Source organism: Telopea speciosissima, chromosome 5 (genome assembly GCF_018873765.1).
Source record: "Telopea speciosissima isolate NSW1024214 ecotype Mountain lineage chromosome 5, Tspe_v1, whole genome shotgun sequence".
Lineage (NCBI taxonomy): Eukaryota > Viridiplantae > Streptophyta > Magnoliopsida > Proteales > Proteaceae > Telopea > Telopea speciosissima.
Genome location: NC_057920.1, coordinates 30,038,165 through 30,059,207, shown reverse-complemented (window position 1 = coordinate 30,059,207; position 21,043 = coordinate 30,038,165).

Sequence of the window (21,043 nt, the reverse complement as noted above, 5' to 3'; positions counted from 1 at the left end):
ACTATTGTGGCTCTACAGTAGTGCTGGGATCGGGTTTTGGGGGTTTTTCTCTATTTTGACTTCATAAAATTTTCTATCGAGGGGCTCCGCCTCCCTACACCCCTCGGCAGGGGGCTGCCTGCCACCCTGTAACCTCCATAGCCCTCTAACCGGCTAGTGGGACTGTTGTAGTCTGGGAAGGTGAGCAGTACCTCCTTCAGCATTTGGTAAAAGGGTCTTATAAATCATTTTTAGGGATGTGAGGGTGATATGGTTTATGTGCGGGGGCAAGAATCCTTGGGGGTGTATACACCTCATTTTGTCACTCGGAGGTCGCCCTGACGATGATGAGTATCCCTTAAGGCTGAGAGACTTTGTATCTATGGATTTAGGAGGTTTTCATGCTCTTTGACAAGTCCACCAAATAGTCTATGAAAAATGACCAAAATACCCTTGAAGAGGAAAACATGATAATAAGTAACTTTTAATCCCGAAAATGTACCGAGGCACCCAAATAATGGATAATTTCACCATACCCAAATTTGGTACGAAATGAACTCATTTGCCCCTTCATTGGGAGAAGATTCTATGTCTGACAAGTGGGACCCACACTAGAGGTAGTCCATGATGGCTAGTACTAAGGGTGTTAAATGGTTCAGTTTCGGTTAAACGGTTCAGTTCTGTTCGGTTTTGACTGCTTGAGGGTAGAAACCATAACTAGACCGTTTAGCTAAATGGTTACATATCCAAAACCGTAACCGTTTAGTAAAAGGTTTCGGTTATACGGTTTTTAAATGATTTCGGTTAAATGGTTATACACGGTTGTTGGATTATATGGGCCAGAATACCGTGGGGGTATTCTGGACCTTTTTTATTGTTTTATTTTTATTTCTATTATGTGGGTTTAGTCCCACATTGCTCACATGTAATTCTGTGTTTTATTTTCAACAATATAAATACAGGCTTGGCAGTGATCATTAATCACTTAAGCCATTCACCCAATTTATGTTTTGCTAACATGGTATCAGAGCCACTTATTCTGATCTAGGTTACAAAATACCCCCCTCCATCATTTCTCCCTTCTCCTCCTTCTTTTTACTTCTTCTTCTTCTTTTTTTCTGGTTTTTTTCTCTCCTTAAGGGGCAGCACTAATGAGGTGATCAAACGATCTAGTTGCTGCCCTTCACATACCTCAATCGATGAGATAAAAATTCTGTTCCTCTTTGCGATAGGCTGCTGCCTTGTTCTCTTCTGCGTTTTTTGGAAGCACTCCCCTTTGAAGATCACATATAATTTTTACTAGAGATTGATTGTTCACCTTTGGAAGTTCCATTTTAGCAACATTGGACAACATTTACTGCAAATTTACAATTGAAGATATATTCCCTCAATCGATCTCTATTTCAGGGTTTTTCAAAACCTGATTCTTATCGATTTTTGGGTTTCAGATTTCAGACTTGGCTGATTATTGGAGGACGTGTTTCTTCAACTCCAAAGAGCACTCGACATCAATATCAGCCCCTTTTAGAATTTTTTAAGACCCCTAACCCTAATCGATCTCCTCTTTCAGGGTTTTTTTCAAAACCCTGAACCTTATTGATTTTTTTTGGGTTAGGGTTGTTTGTGTTGCTGCTACCAAGAGGGTTATTGGACCCAATATTCAACTTCTACTTTTGATTTTTCTACCCTACCTTTGCCATCATCATGCCGGACTCTAATGTTACCACAGATACTTCTAGAGGAGATGTCAGTCCAGGACTGAGTTCCTCCCTTATGCTACTGCCATCAAACTTGATGGCACCAATTATCTAATGTGGGCCAGATCTCTCTCTTTGATTGTGGCTGGAAGGGGACTCAGTGGCCATCTTCATGGCACCTCTAAACAACCCACTGAAGAGGGCCCTTCTCAAGCTAGATGGAATGCCAATTATGCTATGGTTATGTCCTTTATTCTGAACTCCATGCCTCAAGAGCTCTCCCGCCATTACCTACTCCTTGACACAGTCGCACAGATATGGGTTGTTGCTAAGGGAACTTATGGACAATTGGGGAATGATGCACAAGTTTATGACATCTGGAAGATACTCCATACCACCACTCAGAAGGAGTTATCAGTTACCAAATATTATGTTGTCCTCAAGAGCTTATGGCAGCAATTGGTTCACTATGCTCGATTTTACCCCTCTACACCTGATGACATTACTGCCTATTCCAAGTATGTAAATCAGTTTCGGGTTTATGATTTTTTGGCTGGTCTTAATGCTGATTATGATCCAATTCGAGTGCAAGTTCTTGGTCGGATTCCTTTCCCCACATTGGAGCAGGCATTTTCTTATGTTCACACTGAAGAGACACGTTAGGCTGCTATGATGTTGACTCCTACAGTTGAGAGATTAGCCCTACAGGCCGCTGGTTCTAAGGCTCAATGCTGGAAATTATATGGGAAACCCGCTGATTTTGAGACCAAACGTGGTCGTGGTAAACCTAAAGGCAAGGCTAATCACACTGAAAGTGTAACTACAACCCCTACTACTGAATCAGTTTTCTCCTAGGAAGAATTTTAGGCTCTCAGTCATATATTACAAACTTCTGCTGCCTCTACTATATCTACTACCAGTTATTCCACACCATCAGGTTCTCATTTTGCCCGTTCAGGTATTCCCTTTGCTGGTCATTGTGCATCGGTTGTCTCCACTCCATGGATCATCGACTCCAGTGCCACTGATCTTATGATACTTCTAGCCTTTTTCATACCTATTCCCCTACTTCTAGAAGGGATAAGGTTAAAATACCTAATGGGTCCGTCTCATCTATTTCTGGGAAAGGATCCATTAGTTGTTCCCCTTCTCTTACCTTGTCTTCTATGTTGTATATTCCCAATTTCACTACTAACCTTCTATCTATTAGTAGTATTATAAAAAATCTGAATTGTAAAGTGATCTTTTTTCCATCTCATTGTGTCTTTCAGGATCTAGACTCGGGGAAGACGATTGGATCGGGTAAGGTGCATGGTGGATTGTACCTGCTTGATGGTGACCCACTTGTTACACAGGCTTTACCTTCTCAGCTATGTCAGCCTGCATCATTCTCCTCTGAAGTACACAAATGGCATTCTCGACTAGGACACTCCCCCCCTTAGGAACTTTATCACATTTATTTCCAATATTAATAAAAAATTGTAATGAGGAAGATTTTTTTGGTGAGCCTTGTGTCTTGGCCAAACAGTCACGCTCAAACTATCTTATTCTAATAATAGGTCTTCGTCCTTATTTCAATTGGTTCATACTGATGTGTGGGGTCCTAGTCAAAAAGATTCTCTCTGGTCATAGGTGGTATGTCACTTTTATAGAATATTATTCCTGATTCACTTGGGTCTACCTGATGCACACAAAAAATGAGGTTTTTTCCTATTTTCAGCATTTTCACACAATGGTCCAGACGCAATTTAGTGCCACTCTCAAAGTCTTGAGAAGTAACAATAGGACAGAGTACATGGAAAGTCAGTTCCAAAGATACCTTGCTACCCATGGGATTTTACATCAGACCAGCTGTGTTGATACTCCAGCCCAAAATGGTGTGGCTGAAAGAAAAAACTGCCATCTCTTGGAAGTAGCATGCTTGCTCGACATGTTCCTTCCTTTTATTGGGGAGATGCTGTCCTCACTACGGCTTATTTGATTGATAGGCTGCCCAGTCGGGTTCTTGACTCCAAGGCCCTTGTCGAGCTCTTACTTGGCTCTTCTTCTTTTATTGTTTCCCCTAGGGTGTTTGGTTGTGATTGCTATGCCAGGGATACTAGGTCCCCTGGTAAACTTGAACCACGTAGTCTCCATTGCATATTTTTAGGGTACTTTGCCACCCAGAAGGGGTACAAGTGCTATTATCCTCCTACCAGACATACATTGATCAGTATGGATGTTGTTTTTCATGAGACTATAGCTTATTATTTGTCCCCACCTCTTCAGGGGAAGAGTGCTAGTGAAGATGTGCTGACCATAGAACCTCCCTTCAGTCTGTTTACATTGAGTCTGTCCCTATTCCTCCTACTCCTACACCTCCCTCTGCTTCAGGGGGAGAGGTCCCTATACAGGAGGAGACCATCCCAGATGATGTTGTTGACATTCCTACTCAAGGGGAGCAGACTCCTATCCAGAAAACCATTAGTGAATTTCAGAGGAGGATTAATGAATCTAATGTGCAGACTTATATAAGAAAACATAAGCAGCTTCAATCAACTATAGCACCAGTACCCATCCAATTGTTGAACCAGCCTCTCCACCTAGTAATACTTCTTCTCCTAATTTACCTATTGCTATTCGCAAGGGTGTTAGGGCTTGCACTAAGCATCCTATATCCCATGTTGTTTCTTATGACTGCTTTTCTCCATCTTTTCGTGCCTTTGTTTCTTCTCTTTCTTCTGTTCGTATTCCTAACAATTGGCAAGAAGCTCTATTAGATGGAAAGTGAAAGGCAGCAATGATGGAAGAAATGAAAGCCTTGAAAAAAAAATAGCAAATGGGAGCTTGTGATTCTTCCACCTGGGAAGAGAACTGTTGGATGTAAGTGGGTGTTTATAGTGAAACAAAAGGTGAATAGCACTGTGGATAGGTATAAGGCACGACTCATGGCAAAGGGGTTCACCCAGACATATGGCATTGATTACTAGGAGACCTTTGCCCCTGTTGCAAAGCTAAACACTATTCGGGTTTTTCTATCCTATGTAGTCAATCTTGGATGGGAATTGCAACAGTTGGATGTGAAGAATGCTTTCCTCAATGGAGAACTGGATGAGGAGGTGTATATGGACATTCCACCAGGGTTCTCTTGTGACAAAAACCAAGGTAAGGTGCGTAAATTGAAGCATGTACTTTATGGGTTGAAGCAATCACCTCGAACATGGTTTGGCCAACTTCATAAGGCCATGATTTCTGTAGGCTATAAGCAGAGTAATGCTGATCACACTCTCTTTATAAAGAGGGTTGGTGGAAAACTCACTTTTCTTATAGTCTACATTGATGACATAGTGGTCACTGGCAATGATGGTGATGAGATCAGTCGGTTGAAGTCCTTTCTTGGCCAGGAGTTTGAGATTAAAGATCTAGGAAAGCTATGCTACTTTCTTGGGATTGAGGTTGCCAGATCTTCTAAAGACATTTTTCTCTCCCAAAGGAAGTATGTCCTAGATTTATTGGCTGAAACTGGTTCGCTTGGATGTCACCCTTCAGATACTCCTATGGATGCTACTATTTGTCTAAAGGAAAAAGAGGGTGAACCTGTTGATAAAGGTCGGTACCAAAGACTAGTGGGGAAGTTGATTTATCTCTCACACACACACCTAGATATTGCTGTTGCTATGAGTACTATGAGTCAGTTTATGCATGATCCCTACTCTTCTCATATGGAGGTTGTTCTTTGTATCCTTCACTACCTAAAGTCAGCTCCTGGAAAAGGCATTCTCCTATCTCCTCATGGTGACCTATGGATAGAGGCGTATACTGATGCTGATTGGGCTGGTTCTATAGATCGCAAGTCTATCTCTGGGTATTGTTCTTTTGTAGGTGGGAATCTTGTCACTTGGCATAGCAAGAGTAGAATGTGGTTGCTTGTTCTAGTGCTGAAGCAGAATTTCGTGCTATGGCACAAGGCATTTATAAGTTACTTTGACTTAAAGGCTTGCTACAAGACCTTGGGGTTCCTATTCGTCTTCCTATGATGTTGTACTATGACAACAAGGCTGCAATCAGTATTGCACATAACCTGGTACAGCATGATCGCACTAAGCATATTGAAGTGAATAGGCATTTCATCAAGGAGAGATTGGAAGAAGGGTTGATTTGTGTTCCCTTTGTGAAGTCTGCTGATCAGTTTGCCGATATTTTCACCAAGGGATTATCCAGAAAACTGTTTCAACCTAATCTAGTCAAGTTGGGCATGATTGACATATTTGCTCCAACTTGAGGGGGAGTGTTGGATTATATGGGCCAGAATACCGTGGGGATATTGTGGACATTTTTTTATTATTTTATTTTTATTTCTATTATGTGAGTTTAGTCCCACATTGCTCACATGTAATTCTGTCTTTTATTTTCAACAATATAAATATAGGCTTAGGGATGATCATTAATCACTCAAGCCATTCACCCAATTTGGGCTTTGCTAACAACGATTTTCGGTTAAATTGTTCTACATGGTTTTACACGGTTTGGGTTATCCGTTTATGAATAACATCCCTGATTTACTATTTAATAGTTTTCAAACCAAACCTCCTGCATTTTTTGAAACAAAATGGGTTGTAGCCTATAGTGCATCTCTTTTAATTAGTAAATACCTTCATGGACGATGGATTCTATGAAAATGTTATACCTTCAATCACTGTTTACCCTTTTTCCTTTTTCCTTTTTTTAGGTAGAAAATGGGTTACCTTCTATTTACTAATACTAATTAGTTATTAGTAATTAGTTATTAATTATGAAGTTATTAGTTTTTTTTAAAAAAAAGAAAATCATATATGGAAGAAACATGACTTAGTGAGTTAGAGACTTAGTGGTTAGTACTTAGTGTTGGACTAGTGTGTCCATCAAACCCAGTTTGGTCCAGTTCAACCCGGTTTTACTTTGTACTAAATTTTTATACATTTTAGTTTGATATTATCACATGCGATATAAATTTTTTGAGCATTATGTGTCCGTAAGTTTTCCTTAAAATGGTAGTCACGACTAGGGTTTGGGCTGGGCACCCTTATCACATGGTCATCGCATTGGGTATGCCTAGACATGTGATGTCAGGGTACGAATGTGAGTACTCACATATTTGATGTGTGTATTGGCGAAGAATCTACTTTGTCGATTCCCTCATGTATTACTGCCAGATGTAGGAAGGGATAGACGTGTGTCACCGACACCCTTTGCCTGAGGGAACCCTATCACTGCAAAGTGTAATCGCATTCTTTGGTTCATCAATAATTGAGACTCAAGCGAGTCAAAGCCGGTGTTCTGGGAATGCGTGAACACTTTGTGAGTGAAGGAGTTACTCAACATGGTCACCACTGCCCGATTGGGCAACACCAAGATTGAGACTGTCTGTGTATGGTTGGATCGGAATCTGGATTCAGTGCCGTTTTGGAAATGGTTTTGCAAGAATCTATTTTACATAAAATAATAGATTATATATGATTATTTGAACAAAGTATTTTATCAAGTTTTACGGGACCCGATCAGATGCACACACGCTCTTATATGGACATGTACTATGGATTGGGGTTTGGCAGTACATGTGTACCTGCCTTAGATTCCATAATGATGGTGTTGATTAGTGGGGGGTTGTATGTGATAATTTGTTATTATATAGGGAGTTATTTGAAATTTGCTAAATTAATTGGTTCTTTATTTAATTAATGGATATGATGCTAATTGTAATTATCCATAAATTTTAAATAAAGAAACTAATTAATACTTTCCCTATTAGATTCTGCTTCTTCACCCTTTTAAAGCACTTTAAATTTAAACAGAACTGCCAAACAAAGAGATCGAGAGAGTCAAACTCTCATAGGGATTAAAGTAATCCATCCAAGGTTTTAATTAAAACCCTGGCATTCTATATAGGACCAAAAACGCAGAAGGGGAGGCAGTGCTCCACGTTTTCTGCCTGGCCCCCTCTCTCCTACGTTTTGGTCTCTCTTCTTCTTCTTCGAGTTTCTTCTTCTTCTAGTTTCTCTCTACTGCTATTGAGAGTTAGGGTTTGAGGAACCCAGATCTGTGTTGAAGAATTGGAGAGCATCTGGGATTGGGTTGAAGAACCTTGGTAGCACCATTGGAGGTTCAGATCTGTTTACTTAGAGAGCTTATTGGAGGAAGAACCATTGTCTATTGGAGGAGCAACACTTGAGGCTCACCAGGTTAGCAATTCCTTATTGATCCCTCCTGTTATTAATTATTAAATATTCATGGGATGCGAAAGAAACCCGAATCAATTTATTTCTGTTGTGCATTCAGGTGTGGGATGGATCCCTCTTTCTATGTGATAGACTAGCGATGATTGGACAGAGCATTGGTTTATCATACCAAACCTTACTAGGGTTCCTATAGGGACACCATGGGCGACCATAGTCGATCCAAAAATTGAAAACAGGGTGCCCATGCCATTTTTGGGTGCCCTAGGGCAACCCTAAGGTTACCTAGGGACAACCCTGGAGTTCCCTAAATTAGGGTTCTCGAACTTATATTACTATTGGTTTACCAAGGTGAACCGCCCTAATCCCATGGACCGTAGTTTGACCTACAGGGTGGTATCAGAGCCACCTTTCCCACCTATGAATATCAAATATATAATTAATGGTTAATATAATTATCATGAGTGGGATGCAAGTTTTCAAATTCTTGATTGAATTTGCACATGGGTGGTTATATGGTTGTTGTAACAACCTTCTCATGTGCACATGTGTAGTTACAAGGTTGTTAGATGTAACAACTTACCCATGTGATGATGGATTTGGTAGTTATTTTTTTATTCCAATTATTGAAACATGGTATCCAAGTAGGGATGTGATAAATATATTTTTTTAAAAGGAATTTAATCATGGTTATGTGGGTGGGGGGGGTTTCCCTGCCCTTGTGCGCAACCCATATGCGGGCTGCTGCCTGCAGGCTGCAGCCTATCGGCTGCTGTCCGTGGGCTGTGGCCTGCGGGCAATAGGCTTGCGGGCTGCGCAAGGGGTGCATGCGGCCTGCCCATGTGGGCTGCATGGATCCCCCTTGATTCCCCTCCAGTTTTTAATAAAAAAAAAAGGGGTTACTTTTTTCAAAAAATAGTATTTTATTTTGTTTTTGTTTTTTGGAGGAAGTTGATGGGTGAAGGGATCCCTCCCTCCACCCACTTGCAATTGAAATGTGATTTTAATTTTATGGGCTTGGATACATGTTATCACATGTGATGTGGTGGTTCAATAATTGAAGAAATCCATGGTTTTTGGTTTACTTGCTTTAATGATGCTCATGCATGAAATTATGTTATAATGTGATTATGGGAATGACATTCTAATAAAATGGATGGATTTTGATGTATGTGATACATGGGGTTATGGGTGGATGTGATGCTTCTCTCTGATGAGCACATTAATGTGTGAAATCTTAGGGCATAAAGCATACATTTTACCACATTCGACAGAGTTACTCGGTGATTTCTTGTGCTTTTCAGGGTTTAGGTGAATTCTTGTGAAATGAAGGAGATGATGCTAAGGAAATGTTTTTAACCTGTTTCGAGGTGTTAATGGCTTGGATGCATAGCCCATCGAGTTAGCTTTGCAATGGTTCAAACGACACTTGATTCCGAGTTAAAACGAAGAAGTTACGGTCGTTTTCGTAACGACGCGTGCAAATGGTCTGTAGGGGTTTATTTATAATTATTGACAGTCATTCGGAGATAAAGTGAAGCGAAAATTCAGATTCCAGGGGCCTTAACGCAATAACCAGAAGTTATATTTCCTGTACCCGAAAGATTCCATTTGGAGGGCTCTGGACAGTCCAACTTCAACTTGAGATATCTTAGGTTCCCGAACTCCAAATTGGACGAAATTTGGATCTATTTTGGGTGATTTTTCGCAAGGAACACAATAGTGAGGCCTATATAAGCACCCCATGCTCCACGTTTTCTGAAGGACAGAATGGATATTTTATTTATTCTTGAAGGAATCCTAGTCATCACCCTTACTCTCTCTCTCCACCAACTTCTCAAGGGCACTTCTGAAATTCTACTTGGGATAGATTTATTTTGAAAGATATTCTCTCACCTATGGAAAGTTGAAAAGTCAAAGATGCTTTGATTTTATCGCTTGGAGAAGATATCTACAAAGAAAAGGAAGCACTTGTTAGAATTGGAAGTTTACTTTTCTAGAAATAGAAGGTCTATGTAAACAATCTTCTCTTCTTCTTCTTTCTATTTTTTATCTTTTTTTCTTAGGATTCAAGGCATTGTAAAAGAGGAAGGAGAAGAGAATATTCTCTTTTCTTAGGGAATATTTCTCCTGCACTTCCCTCTTCTCTCTTCTCCTCTCTTCCCCCTATAAATACCCCTTGCCCTTTGGGTTGTAACAAGTTAGTTTTTTAGTTCAGTTTTTAGTTAGTTTTTAGTTCAATTTTAATTCAGTTTTTTAGTGTAATTTTTACTTCATTCACTTAGTGAAATTTTTTCTTCTTTTCCTATTTTTGGCTTAAGTTCTTAGTTTTGATTTCAAGTTCTTAGTTTTGATTTCATAAGTCTAGTTTAATGGTTGTAATAGTTTTAGTTTAAAGTTTCATAGTCTAAGTTCCTATGTTGATGACAAGACATGGAGATTTAGAAGAGGAAGCCATGGAGAGTTTATTCAAGTATTCAAGCACATCAAGGTATCTCATTCTCTAAACCCTTAATCTCATTCTCCCTCTCCTCTATCTCTCTCTATCTTCTTCTTCTTCTCCCTCTATTTCTTTTATTATTTTTTTTATATGGTTGTGGTTTGTGGATGCACTTTTATTCCTTTATTCCTTTTTATGTGGTTATTATGTGTGGCTGCATTTTTTTTCTTTTCAATTTACGTTAGTCTGATAGGTTAGATGCTCATGTGTTAGGACGTCAATTTAATCCCTTAATTTTGTTAGATGCTTATGAGTTAGGATGCATTAATTTTTATTAATTTAATTAGTTTAATTTAACACTTTAATTTGGTTCACTTTGCATTACTTTTAAGTTAGTTAAATAGAGTGGTGTATATCTCCTTGTGTTTGACCCGTAGCTACGATTGACCCGTACGCTTGCGGTATTATTTTAACTCAAACACTCTCTTTCTCTTTCTCCCCCTATCTTTTTCATAAACAAATGTACTTCACCCCATTGGCAACCCAAATGGTGGGTTGATTTCTTCATGCGGAGTTTCTTTATTATGGAAAGGAAAGTAGTGTATAGAATTTTTTCCTAGGTTTCCATTGTAATTTTAGAGGAGCTAGGACTCCCAGGGCATGTTGATGGTGATCCACATGTGACACTCAAAGCTTATGGAGATGCAAGTCACCTACTTTGAAGACGCAATCGGGCAGATGAGATGATCGAGGCGTGGCATCCATGGCATGGTTGATGCACCCAAGTTATTAGTTTTTAGTTTTATTGGGAGGGTTCTTTAATTGCTTCTGATAAAAATATCACCATCCCATAATCACTTTTAATTAATGTTGATTAATTATGTTGTTTAATTTCATCCATGATATGTGAGACTTGATTAATCCCTCTTTGATCATAATACATGTATGATATGGACTAGTCTAAATTGGTAGACATGTCCATGGCCTCCTATTAAAGATAAATGTAGAAATTGTGTGACATAATCCCGCATAAGCCGACAGGACATTGCCAGGACCGCTGTCACACGGTTATCTATATTTACCTCTATCTAGATATGTTAGGGTATGGATAGTGAGAGGGCACTGCAACAGTGGGCCATCTTTCATGATTCCATGATGCTAACTAATGTAATAGGTAAGTACATGACTTGGGTGTATGTCAGCAAACAGGATCTGGACATGACACCCAAGTGGTCAAAAATATTGGAAGCCCATGAGGCGGATAGCTTAGTCTACACTACCACGGTGTGTATAATGACTCCCGACAGGGTAAGTTATGCATGCAAGGGCTGTAGGTATCCAATTCATCTTTTGGGTCATGAGGGAGACCCAAATCATGAAAGACCATTGATATGTGTATGCTCAATTTTATTTCAATGGTTGTTAATAAGCATGTGTTTTTACTTGTACATGTGTAGATTATTATACAATGGCTGCCGTTAATTCCAACCTATTAATACTCATTAACAAATACAAACTTAATGGTATAAACTATGTTGATTGGTACCGGAGCATTAAGTTGCTCCTGACTGCTTAAGGACTATACACAATTCTAGATGAATAAGTTCCTCCTCAACCCGACCCAAATGATTTTGAGGCAAATGAAGAGATGCAGGATTTCCTCATGAGGGATTCCAAGGCATCACTTTATATCCTAGGATCATTGGAAAAGTCAGTTCTAGACTCGGTCAAGGATATACGTATTGCTGGGGGTAAAATGGATAAGTTTGCTAAATTATTCAACAGGCAGTTGACACACGCCCATTCAGATGTGGTGAGTCAAATCCACAACTCCAAGATGTCCCAAGGGACTCCAATGATGGATCATGTAATAAAAATGATCAATCTGTTTAAAAAATTAGAATCCATGAGGACTGATTTCAGCCTACGATACAAGACCGATGTAATCTTAGCGTCACTCACTTCTGCCTATGCACCCTTTAAGATGTCCTACAAGATGTCTGATAAGGAGATGGAGCTCACTGAGCTTGCTAATGCATTGGTAGAGGCGGAAGCTTCCTTGAAAAAGGACAAGGCTGAGGTCAATGCAACTGATGTGAAGCCTTCTTCAAATGGGAAGAAGAAGAAAAAAGGAAGTAAGGGTAAGACCCTAAAACCCAAGGGTAGGAAGTCTGGCAATAAAGGCAAAGGCAAGTGTTTCTATTGCAAGAAGGAGGGTCACTGGAAAAGAACTATCATGCTTACGTGGCGACTTTAAAAGACAAGAAGTCGGATGAAACAAAGGCTACTAAAGAAGGTACATATGATGTTCACGTTTTTCATGAGTCTAATTTATCTTTTGAACTGACCAATTCTTGGTTGGTGGATAGTGGTTCCACTATTCACATTTGCAATAATTTGCAGAAGTTCAAGGAGACAACGAACCTGGAAAGAAATGAGGTGCGTCTTCGGATGGGCACTGGAGCTGAGATCATGGCAATGGTTGTGGGAACTTTTACTTCGAATTTTAATTCTGCTCGTTTAGTATTAAAGGATTGCTATTATGTACCCTCTTTTAAGAGAAAGATTATTTCACTTTCAAAACTTGTTTTGGGCAGGTATAGTTTCTCCTTTAATTCTAAATTGATTATTCATTTTAATAATTCCTTTGTAGCATCCGAATATATGCAAAGTGATTTATACTTCCTAGATTGCCCTATTAGAACGAATGTTGTTTCAAATGTTGATTTGAAATGGAAAGCAGCTCCAGTAATCTCAACATACGTGTGGCATCTAAGATTAGGTCACATTAATTTGGACCGAATCATTAGATTGGTGAGGGATGGACCCTTAGAGTGTCTGAGGGTGGAACCATTCTCCACTTGTGAGTCATGCCTTCAGGGCAAAATGACCAAGAAACCCTTTAGCAATAAAGGTACTAGAGCCACAGATCTGTTAGAGTTGATACACACTGATGTATGTGGACCCATAAACATGCAACCAAAGTATGGGTATGAGTACTTTATAACATTCACCAATGATTACTCTATATATGGCTACATATACTTGATGCATAGGAAATCGAAAGCATTTGATAAATTCAAAGAATTCCAAGCCGAGGTCGAAAGACAACTTGATAAATGCGTCAAGTCCTTACGATCAGACCGTGGAGGAGAGTATCTATCAGATGAATTTCAAGAATATCTCATATCACAAGGGATAGTTAGTCAACTAACTAATCTAGGCACACTACAACAAAATGGTGTATTCGAACGATGCAATCGGACCCTATTGGATATGGTTCGGACGATGCTCACTTATAGTGAGGTGCCTCTCTCTTTCTAGGGGTACGTTTTAGAAACGGCAATTTATATCTTGAATAGGGTTCCATCCAAGTCTGTAGCCAAGACACCCTTTGAGTTGTGGAAAGGGCGCAAGCCCAGTGTTCAACACCTTAAGATATGGGGTTGCATAGCACATGTGTGAAAGCAACAGACAGACAAATTAGAATCCAGAACTTTAAGATGCTATTTCTTAGGCTACCCCAAAGGCACGATAGGCTATTATTTCTATGACCCGATTGACCAAAAGGTCATTGTAAGTAAACACGTCATATTTTTGGAGGAAGAAATGTTGACCAAGAGGTCCAAACCAGTAGTCATTAAAGAGCTATTGGATAGCTCAGAAATTTTACTTCCAGAAGTGAGACCAATTAGCATACCCACTGAAATACTAACACCTGAAGAACCTCGACGCAGTGGAAGGACTATTAGACCACCCACCAGGCTTACTCTTCTAATTGAAGAGGAAACAGTGGAAGAGTTCCACATGGTATCGGTTGAATCGGATGATGATCCAATGACATACTCTGAGGCTCTTAAGGATGTTGATGCCACTAGGTGACTGGAGGCAATGCGCTCTGAAATCGATTCGATGCATTCCAATAAGGTCTGGACTCTAGTCGATCCACCACTTGGCGTTAAGCCGATTGGATGCAAATGGATCTTCAAGAAGAAGAAGGGTGCAGATGGAAAGGTCAAAAGATTCAAAGCGAGACTGGTGGCAAAGGGTTATACCCAGAAAGAGGGTATAGACTATGAGGAAACCTTTTCACCAGTGGCGATGATGAAATCCATCAGGATTTTATTAGCTATCGCTGCACACTTTGATTATGAGATTTGGCAGATGGATGTGCAAACTGCATTTCTGAATGGGTTTCTTCAAGAGGAATTCTATATGGAACGGCCAGAGGGGTTCTCTTCCTTGGAGGAAGAAAGAAAGATGTACAAATTGTAGAGGTCCATTTATGGACTGAAGCAGACTTCCAAGAGCTGGAACATCAGGTTTGATCAATCAATCAAATCGTTTGGTTTGATCAAAATATGGATGAACCATGCGTTTATAAGAAGATCAGTGGGAGGGCTGTATGTTTTCTTATTTTATACGTAGATGACATATTGCTGATTGGTAACGATGTAGGATTTCTTTCATCAGTAAAATAGTGGTTATCCACAACGTTTTCGATGAAAGACCTTGGTGAAGCTAGCTATATCCTTGGAATCAAACTCGTGAGAGATCGTCAGCAAAGGATGCTAGGCTTGTCACAGGCTACCTATTTAGACAAAGTCCTGGCTAGATTTAGCATGGAGAACTCCAAACGGGGAAGTGTTCCTTTCCGACATGGAGTCAGTCTTTTCAGATCTCAATGTCCTCAATCTCAGACGGACATTGGAGAGATGAAGAGGATTCCTATGCCTCAGCAGTAGGGAGTCTTATGTATGCTATGTTGTGTACGAGGCTGGACATTTGCTATGTAGTAGATATGGTAAGTCATTACCAATCTAACCCTGGACGGGAGCATTAGAGTGCTCTTAAGAATATCCTTAAGTACCTGAGAAGGACTAAGCAATACTTCTTGGTTTTTTTATCTGATCAGTTGTCAGTATTGGGATACACAAACTCGGATTTCCAAACTGACAAGGATGATAAAAAATCCACGTTCAGGATGGTATATCTAATGGGTAGAGGTGCCATTGTGTGGTGGAGTGTGAAACAGAAGTCTACAGCCGATTCCACTATCGAAGCAGAATACCTTACAGCTTGCGATGCAGCAAAAGAAGGTGTTTGGCTGAGGAAATTCCTATCAGATTTGGAGGTTGTCCCTGACCTTGTCAAGGGCCCTATTCCCCTGTTATGTGACAACAGAGGGGCCATTGCACAAGCTAAAGAGCCGAGGGCTCATCAGAGGAATAAACACGTGCAACAGAAGTATCACCTCATCAGAGAGATTATCCAGTTGGGCGACGTGAGTATCTCCAAAGTGGACACAACTAAAAATGTGTCTGATGCATTGATAAAGGGTTTGTCTCTTGGAGTGTTTGAGAAACACATGGAGGGCATGGGTTTAAAATGTATGGGGAATTGGCTTTGATGTACAAGTGGGAGATTGTTGGACTGGTGTGTCCATCAAACCCGGTTTGGTCCGGTTCAACCCGATTTTATTTTGTATTGAACTTTTATACATTTTAGTTTGATATTATCACATGCGATACAAACTGTGTCCATAAGTTTTACTTAAAATGGTAGTCACGACTAGGGTTTGGGCTGGGCACCCTTATCATATGGTCGTCGCATTGGGTATGCCTAGACATGTGATGTCAAGGTACGAATGCGAGTACTCACATGTTTGATGTGTATATTGGCGAAGAATCTATTTTGTCGATTCCCTCATGTATTACTGCCAGATGTAGGAAGGGATAGACATGTGTCACCGGCACCCATTGCTTGAGGGAACCCTGTCACTACAAAGTGTGATCGCATTCTTTGGTTCATCAATGACTGAGACTCAAGCGAGTCAAAGCCAGTGTTCTGGGAATGCTTGAACACTTTGTGAGTGAAGGAGTTACTTAACATGGTCACCATTGTCCGATTGGAGAACACCAAGATTGAGACTGTCTGTGTATGGTCGGATCAGAATCTAGATCCAGTGTCATTTTGGAAATGGTTTTGCAAGAATCTATTTTACATAAAATAATAGATTATATATGATTATTTGAATAAAGTGTTTTATCGAGTTTTGTGAGACCCGATCAGATGCACAGACGCTCTTATATGGACATGTACTATGGATTGGGGTTTGGCAGTACATGTGTACATGCCCTAGATTCCATAATGATGGTGTTGATTAGTGGGGAGGGTTGTATATGATAATTTGTTATCATATAGAGAGTTATTTGGAATTTACTAAATTAATTGGTTCTTTATTTAATTAATGGATATGGTGTTAATTATAATTATCCATAAATTTTAAATAAAGTAACTAATTAATACTTTCCCTATTAGATTTTGCTTCTTCACCTTTTTGAAGCACTTTAAGTTTAAACAGAACTACCAAACAATGAGAGAGAGAGTCAGACTCTCACAGGGATTAAAGTAATCCATCCAGGGTTTTAATTAAAATCCTAGCATTATAAATAGGAACAAAAATGCAGAAGGGGAGGCAGTGCTCCACAGTTTTTTCCTGGCCCCCTCTCTCCTACGTTTTGGTCTCTCTCTCTCCCTCTTGTAATCTCTCTTCTTCTTCTTCTACTTTCTCTCTACTGCTACTGAGAGTTAGGGCTTGAGAAACCCAGATATATGCTGAAGAATTGGAGAGCATCTGGGATTGGCTTGAAGAACCTTGGTAGCACCATTGGAGGTTCAGATCTGTTTACTTGGAGTGACATTGGAGGAAGAACCATTGTATATTGGAGGAGCAACACTTGAGGCTCACTAGGTTAGCAATTCTTTATTGATTCCTCATGTTATTAATTATTAAATATTCATGGAATGCGAAAGAAATCCGAATCAATTTATTTCCGCTGCACATTTGAGTGTGGGATGGATCCCTCTTTCTATGTGATAAACTAGAGATGATTGGACTGAGCATTGGTTTATCATACCAAACCCTACTAGGGTTCCTGTAGGGACACCATGAGTGCCCATGCCATTTTTGGGTATCCTAGGGACAACCCTGGAGTTCCCTAAATTAGGGTTCTCAAACTTATATTACTATTGGTTTACCAAGGTGAACCGCCTTGATCCCATGGATCGTAGTTCGACCTACACTTAGTAGTTGCTATTGCTAGGTTTTGAATCTTTTGATGTTTAGTTTAAATGGTTATAATCAGCTCTAATTGGATTGAACGGCCTAAAACCGTTGGATTAATCGGTTAAAATCGGATCGAACCATTTAGCTAAACAGTGGCATTTTTTAAACCATAACCAGACCATTTATTTAAAGGGTCTGCCGGTTCCGGTTTAAACGGTTCGGTTCGATTCGATTTTGGTAAACGGTTTCGATTTTGTTTTGACACCCTTAGCTAGTAGTGTCCCCAATTTTCATACCAAAATGTAGTATGTGAAACAAGAGGACAAATGACTTTTGAATCACTCGATTCGAGCATACGGATCAAAAGTTATGAGCATTTGGACGTTCCAAACTTACCTTGGATGGGCTAGACCCATCCCAGTTCACTTTGGAACTAACCCGATCCAAAATAGAACCATAAAATGAGGCACAAAATGCATAATTGGCATCCAGACTATAAGTCGACAGTCAAACAGCCCGAACCAACATCGAGCTGACCTAGTGTCGACATCGATGACCCATTTGATATTGTTGAATATAATCCTCTGAATATCGACATGCAATCGACAATGAAAATTATTTCTTTGACAATTAAGCCCCTCCACTCAATGTCGAATGATGTTGTTCGACACCACTTCAATGTTTTATAACCTTGGATCAATGTCGAAAGAAGTTAAGAAAGTGGCATATTTAAGGTTGTTAGTTATGTTTGTGGAGTAACCTCATGGCCATTTTGAGTTATCTTCCAATTGGAATTTGTGAAAGCTTAAAATATAATAAAGGTAAATATTTGAATTAGCCTCCATATGAAATTTTGATCATATCATATTGATATTGGAGTTGGAAGTTATGATTCGATCTTCAAGGCTGGTGCATGTGCTGCAAAGAAAAGCCATGTCTGCATATCATGTACCTTCAAGGTCTAATTTTTGGTACCTACATTAAAATTTAACTCAAGGTCAAAACATAAACGTTGTATCCCTTTGAGTCCTTTGTACTTAAGAAAAAGAATCAGGTCAAATGGAGGTCGGACGAAGAAGTTATGGCCATTTTTGTAAAGGTACGCAACAACCAATTTCGATATCAAGCTGTTGTCGACCGACACTATGTCGATGTCGACTCGGGGCATGTCAATGTCGAACAGAGCCATTTTAATGTCAAAATCTATGAAGATGAAGTGCATCTAACCTTCCATATTTGAGTGATTTTGATTCCTATCATGCAAGGGAACCTATTTGGAAGCTAGAATTCGTTTATGAACACTCTTAGGCCCCAAGAAACACATCTTTGTTAACAATACACTTGCTTAAACCTCATTGGTCAAGATTGTTGGCAAAACCTATACCATTGATGCAAAATCACTTGGAAAATTCTCCATAGACGATTCGGATCAATTCAATGATCCATGGACTTGTTTACGAGCATGTACACCCCACTAAATCTATAAATACACTGCCTCCCACGTTGAGAGGGATCCTTCTCTAGTTTCTCCATACAAAACATTACTCTTTGAACTTGGAATAACCTAGAGAGAGAAGGCTTTACAACTTTAATACTTTGGTGACTATTGTGAACGAATTTGGACCTTTTTACTGAGTCACAGGCAACCTCCAACCTCGCATCTTTGAAGTTCTTAAGTTAGGTGAGATCTTCTTCTCCTCTATTTATTTCATTTAAATCTTCTGTGTCTTTCTCCTCTTCTTTTTGTTTTGTGCACTTCAAAAGGGTGTGTGATCCTACCTCTTTAGGTAGTGGTCACACACTCCATCTCTTATTGTTTTAGTCTCCATTTTACTTATAGATTTTGGGTCTTTCAATTATGAACGACGATTTCACTTTTCTCTTCATAAGATAGGCTTCTTTATTTTTGTATCTACTATATTTATGTTGCATGCTTAGATCTATGTTTTCTCTTTATTTTTTTAGTGATTCTATTATAATGACCATCTTCAATGTTCTATTTTGGTGCATTATGACCACCTTGTGGATGAATCTTCATTCTCCTTTAGAATAGATTTTCTCCTTCTTCATATATTCCATGCTATGATGGTTTATGCTGTCTTAAGTAATGTTTTGTGTTCATATCTCTTTTAGTCTTACTCTAATCTCCATATTGATTGATTACTCTTGATAATGTAATACAACATGTGTGGTGATTTATGAATTTGTTCTCTATGTCATCTCCTATATTTTTTCCTGTACTTCATGCATCCATGTAGTTTGAGTTCTTATTTTGTATTCTTATCTTGCATATTTTCCTATGATTTTAGATCACACTTTCTATGTACCACTCTGATTTATATGTGGCTAAAAAGTTCATGTTTGGTTTCTTCATGATCCTCATGATGATTTGCATGCTTATTGATTCTCCCAATATTTTGATGTGATGATTAACTATGGATGGTTGTTTTCATCTTCAAATTTGGTGTTGTCATAGCCTCTTGCATACATGTATGTATTTTAAACATTCTCTTTAACTTTCATCTATGTTTTCTCTTGTTTAGATCTAGGTTCTTTTTGCATCTCTTCAATATGTCAATACCATAATCTCATGTGTCCATGCATTATATGCATCTTTTTGCATTCTCAAGGTTTCCCTTTGATTTATCATTCATCCATGCATCCTAGTTTAGAGGCATATTTACGATTTGATTCCTTATGCATTCTTCATTCCTATCTTCTATAATATTTGTTTACATTATATATACTAACCATGCAGCCAAATACTTCAGGTATGTTTTCCTCAACTCTTATCTATATGTTATACCATTGCCTAGCCAAGTAATAGGAAGACTTGCTTGATCGGGTGGACTGGAGTACCTAATACCTTTTTTAGACCGTAAGTTGATCCGTACCTAGACCAATGGACCGATCAGTCCCTAATGGGCATCAAATGAGAGTCAACTTTATATTATGGATCCTAGAACCTCCTCTAGGTGGCAACTCCAACATTCAATTCACCTTTCTCTTCTCCCAAAGAGTGATGAGGTGGAGGACACGTGGCGATCCCCCGCCATGTCATTGTCCTCACAGAGGGGATGTCGTCAGTCATCTGTATCCAGTTGTCATCATTTCTGGGGGTGGTGACAAAATTCAACGTCTACAATACCAAATGTTGCTGCAATCTTGTTGATTGGGGCGGCCATGGAAAGGGGAAGAGACACTATCTCAGTTATAGATGCTAGATATGGTGGGTACTGGGTAATGGGTATGAAATCCCATTGATAAGGGGGGAAAAGACACTAAAACAGGAGAAAACTGGTTCCAGGGGTTTATGCGAGGTTTAAGAAGAAGAAGAAGAAGAATCGATCCAGAGAAACCCTACAACTGGTTCTAGAGACCTTGTGAAGCCAGAGAAATCCTACAACAGGAAACTCAAGAAACTGCTGGCTTTTCATCGAATAAATCGAATGCGAACTCATTGTGATCAGGACTTCGATCAATAATACTAATGCCATGAGCTAGTTCGTCATCATCGCCACGGTTTTTTGATGAAACTCTTCCTTTACTTCCACCACCAGGAGAAGGCTGAGACTGCAGCTACTGCCATGCTGCTCACGGTAGGATTCCATGGGGGATTTTCAAATTTTGAAGGTGTAGGTAAGGTTTAAAGGTTAAGATTTCCGGG